Source organism: Setaria italica, chromosome IV (genome assembly GCF_000263155.2).
Source record: "Setaria italica strain Yugu1 chromosome IV, Setaria_italica_v2.0, whole genome shotgun sequence".
Classification (NCBI taxonomy): domain Eukaryota; kingdom Viridiplantae; phylum Streptophyta; class Magnoliopsida; order Poales; family Poaceae; genus Setaria; species Setaria italica.
The window spans coordinates 14,893,557-14,899,265 of NC_028453.1; positions in this window are offsets into that span (position 1 = coordinate 14,893,557).

Below are 5,709 nucleotides of genomic sequence, written 5' to 3' on the forward strand. Positions count from 1 at the left end.
TAGAATCTTCAATGTTCTTCATAAGCCTTTCGGTCTTCTGACGTATTGTCTCATTGAATATCAATGTCCCATCCTCTTGGCTCAGGGAGCCTCCATGAGCGTAATACCAATTTTTCAATCGTTCGGGCCATTCAATAGTTGCAGATACGATACCCTATTCGATCAGGTCTTGTTCCATCTTCTTCCATTTGGTAATTACTGTGCCATAACCACCTCGCCCTAGATGATGATGGAACTCCTTCTGACCAGAATTTGTAGTGTTGGTCTGGATCTTTTTCACACCGTCTTCACTCCTCTCATATACAACAAATGCCTCCCAGTGGTCCCTCAACTTTGGCCACACATTGAAATCTAGAGTTCGGCCCTTCTTAAAGTAGTGGGCATCCAGCATCTTCTTGAATGTCTGGAATTGTGTAGCCATCTTCTTCAGCGTCCACGCTTTCACATCCTTTTCAATATATCCTTTGGGAAATGTGAAATGTCTCTTGACATCTTCCCACAGCATATTCTTTTGTGTCTCCGGGAGCACGTACGGATTAGTGCTTTTGCCCTTCCATTCCCTGATGCTGATAGGCACGTTGTCCCTTACGATTGCCCCGATCTGACTCACGTGCTTCTTTGCTACTTTTTTGGGAGCAACCGGCCTACCCTCTTCTGTGACTTCCGTGATGATAAGCCTCCCTTCCATTACCCTTGTACGACCTCGGGTCTTCTACCCTTTTGTCGATCGAGAGGGCTGACAATTCAAGATTCATTAATTAGTACATAGTATTAACGGTGGTGTAAAACAAAAGAAAATTATATATACCTCGCCGGAACCTTCCGCCACGGCAAGGTTTTGCTGGGGCTCGGGCTCTTCATTCCTATCACCTGAGTGCCCTCTTCATCGGTGTACGATATGGGAAGGTTGGAGCCACTACCATCACCAGTAATAATCTACTCCATGAGATACCTTGCGGTCTCGTCGTCTGCCATTTCAGCTACTGATCGAAACATACATGGAATCATACATGACAGTCATGAATCATAGAACAAGCATGAAATAGGCAATTCACACGAAATGAAACATACATGAAATCACCTTAGTTACATGTACGTAAAGCTATGTACATGAAATCATACAATAACATGAATCCCACAAAGTCCGGAATGTTTATACAAATTTCTACAAATTAGTAGTACTTTGTAAGAATTTCTATCAAATTAGTAGTACTATAGCCACTACTCAACTCACCGAATGGATTGAATCCATTAGTACTTAAACCAAACCTTATGTTCTTTGCTTCACTTTCAAAGTTCGGAAGTTCTCTATAAATTGATCTCCACTAGGCCCCATCTGCGGGGTGTCTCAACATCTCATCTGCCATACATTATTCTTTGTGCCATCGCATCAACTTATCAATCGCCTTGTTCCTGAACAAGCGCTTCAAGCATGGTATTATAGGAAAATACCACATCACCTTCATGGGAACTCTCTTCATGGGAGACTGCCCCTTGACCTCACCAGGATCATCTCGCCTAATCTTATACCGCAGCGCTTCGTAGATGTGACAAGCATCCATTTTCTCGTATTCATCACCATGATAGAGGATATAGTCATTAGGGCATACGTGTATCTTCTGAACCTCCAATCCAAGAGGGCAAATAATCTGTTTAGCTTCATATGTTGTGGATGGTAATTCATTATTCTCGGGAAAAATCTTCTTGACAATGTTCAACATCCCCTGAAATGTCTTATCGGACATACCATTTTTTGCCTTCCATTGCACAAATTCTAGTGTTGTATCTAGTTTTTTATGGTCTCGTTGGCAATGTAGGTACAACAATTCTTGGTGGCCATCTATCATGCGCTGTAACATTGTTGCTTCCTTCTCAGTTTCGCAATCTCTATGTGCATCTCGTAGCACCTGACCAAGGCCATCAATAGGGTCATTTTCTGCAAACTCATCTTCATCAGCCTCGCCCATTGTAGTATGTGCAAAAGCGTGGCTTGCAACCTAGTCCGGAATGTTGTCATCATCCTCCTCCTCTTCACCGTCTTCCATTACAACCCTCTTTCACTGTGCTTGGTCCAAACCAAATAGTTAGGCATGAAACCGTATCTAAACAAGTGGTTGTGAATAGTCCCCCAGGAATCCTTTGAATAGTCCTTCTTGTTATTGCATTGGAAGCATGGACAACATACGAACCAATTCTCTGGCTTGTTCACTTTGGCCACTTCGAGAAAATAATGCAAACCATCAATAAATACCTTGCTCCGTCTGTCTACATTATACATCCATTGCCAGTCCATCTGCATCATATTACGCATGAAAATGGATTAGACTTAAAAATGGATTACACTACAAATTGATTACGCATGAAAATGGATTACACTTGAAAATGGATTACGCGTGAAAATGGATTACACTTGAAAATAGATTACGCGGAAAAATGGATTACACTTGAAAATTGATTACACATGAAAATGGATTCACGATTGAAAGCATGTCAAACGTTGTAGTGCAAATAATGTTGAAAGTTTAGATATAGATACAAATACACATATTTAAATTAAATATCCAAACAACATGATACACTACGTCAAGCCATCCACTGGTTATTATCTAGGACTTTAAGCATCCTTGGGCGGTGAAGACGAAGGTTCCGCTGACCCAACCTCATCATGTGCTTTATTTGTGCTGCCAGAAACGGTAGTACTAAGTGGACGTGAAACACACGGGACTGAAGGTGGAGCATAACGACCACCAAAAGGAGGTTCCTGACCTGCCGCAACAGCTTCTTCATGACGTTTCTGCAAATAACGAAGCATTACTTTCTCCAACGTGCTCATTTTCTTCAACTTATCCTGAGGGCCAACTATGATTTTCCCCTTGCCAGAAGAGGAACGACGATCGCCCCCACCATCGCCACTTCCTCTAGTAGCAGAAGCCATCTATGTACAAAAATTCTTACCTTAGCTTTGCAGAACTTGTTGAACTTGAAGACCATGATCATCTCGACGAGCATCTTCTCAACTGGGCGGCATCGTACTTCGTCATGGAAGAGCTTCGATTTTACAAGAAAGGGGACACAGTCTTCCACGATGTTTGTTGCCGCTCTTTCTCGTAAAATCGAAGCTCCTCCTTGACGTCCGTTGCTGCTCCACGGAGAACATGCTTACCGAGATGAACACGGTATACCTACAGAACTTGTTGAACTTGAAGACCGTGATCATCTGGCGAGCATGTTCTCAACTGGGCGGCACCGACTTCATCATGGAAGAGGCTCGATTCTATGAAAAAGGGGACATGGTCTTCCACGATATCCGTATCCACTATTTCTTGTAGAATCGGACCTCCTCCTTGTCATACGTTGCTGCTCGGCGGAGAACATTCTCGCCGAGATGAACACGGTATGCAAGTTCAACAAGTATGGATTTGAAAAACCATATTGAATTTGACAAGATAAACCGTCTAGATAAGGGTAGCATCATTCTTAAACCACTGCAAGGATACATACTATATATGACACATCAATCATCCTCACATTCTAGCTCAAAATACCTCTCCATTTTCTACTTCACATTCTAGCAAATAAACTATCCATCTCCAAAGCATAAATCAACGCGTAACATGAGGATGAAGTAGCAAACCTTCACAATACTTTGGATGACTGAAATTCCCACGAAAATGAGGGAAAAAATTTGGGCAGCACCTCCCTTGCTTTGGCACCACCGGAGAGTAGGTGAAGCTCAGCTCTCTGTCTTTGTGGTGGACTGGCTCGAGCTGGATGAGGAAGAAAGGCTTCTATCTTGGTATATAATGGGGGATGAGTTTTTATCCCAGTTAAAAACTCCAATCGAGACAAAAAGGAACACCTTTCGTCCTGGTTGAAAGTTTACTCCCGGTTGGAGGCTCCAACCGGGACAAAAGGGTCACCCCACCAACACCCCAGAACTAGCCATTACAACCGGGACTAAAGGGGTTCCTTTAGTCCCGTTTGCAAATACCAACCGGGAGTAAATCTCCCCTCCATTCTTGCCTACCGTGGCGTACCCCTTTTCTCCCAGGCCTACTTTAAACCGGGACAAAAGGGGGCGCATCGAAAGTCAGTTCTAGTGAGAAGGATATTGGTAAAGTTTGGAGATAAATTATGTGCTAAATTTAAAAAATATCAATCTAATTATATGCTCAATCTAATTGTCATATGGTGTGAATAGACTGATTTGTTTGGTCAAATGCAGGAATAAAGTTGTTGAGAAAACCAATGTTGAAATCCAAACAATCGATTGATCATGCAAGTTGTTCCTAACTCCTTAATATATGAACATATCTCTCTCAACGGTTACATATACCTATGAAAAAACAATAAGACTAAGTAGCCCATTTTAAAGAAATTTGAGTTTAAATTTATATAGTCCATTTCAAATAAGGTTAGGCTACAACTACTTAATCTCTTCAAAGAACATAGTAAAGGATGATAAAAAGCGGGATATTGAAGACAAAATGTGTAAATTCAGAATTTTGAAGTGCAATTTGGATGCTTTTCTAGAAAGTCCATTTCAATGACAGCAAAGAAAATAGGCTAGAAATTCTTACATCAAAGAGTAGAAAGAAATCTATACTGCTAGCCATACAGATGAGTTGTCGCCCTATTTGTGGAAGTACAAGTTGAAGAATCCCTATTTGTACCATCGTACCAATTAATGATATACAAGGTTGGTTAAGGTAAAATTCATCAGATATCGTAAGTCCCAGCGATAAGTTCCATTGCAAGAGCTTGGTGTTTGCAATTCTTAAGTTTTATCTTTCAACTGAGTGTTTCAGGAAAGAAGTTTGAGGGGAAACAACATATAAAGGAGATATAGAAACACATCAAAGCAACTGATAAACGAGCAAAATGTACCATAGTTGGATTACCGTGGACGTGTAATGCAAAATGTTTTTTTAGTATGATGTAATGCATAGTGTTTAAAAAATTAATGGTTTAAGTGAGATAGAAATTAAAGGGATTAGCATGCATGAGTGAGAGATTCCTTAAAATGAAGCAACTATGCCCAGTACATCAACCGATCCCAGAATAAATAGATTTCTAGAAAGTTTTGGACATGTTAACACATTGGAGAAAAGACATCATGGCCCTCCATTCAGCATGTGTTCCATCTTTCTTGGCACACTGATCGGTGGTATTTGTTGGTTTTCCCATGCTCATAAAAAATACAGAGGCGCTTTCCCCAGCAGAGAGGGATAGTCATTGCCCATTCAAATTTTGTTTATTGTGAAGCACAAGGGCCAAAGACTGTTTTCTCGCAATTTGGATTTCTACATCGAATTATTCGGTAGCTTACAAAATCAATTTTATTTTGGGACAAAATTTTTGGCTACAAATCTATTTACTTTGGAATGGATCGAGGGAGTAGTATTTAGGAGTGTGAAAGGTGGTAACATTCAAGGACTATATATTGTCTGGAAAAGGGTAAAGGTTAACATCTCCTTCATGTACCATGGTATGTCTGATTGGCATTCTAACAGTATTGTACAAGAGTTATTGATAGACAAAGTATGTTTTAAACTTAATAAAGAAAAATACATTTATATCTCATAAAAGTATAATAATAAAAAACATAAATTTCAAATAAATACAAGTATATATTCTTTCATATATATCAGATAACTCCAATATCAAGATCAAATTTTAAAAACCTATAACTATTTGGACATATGTATT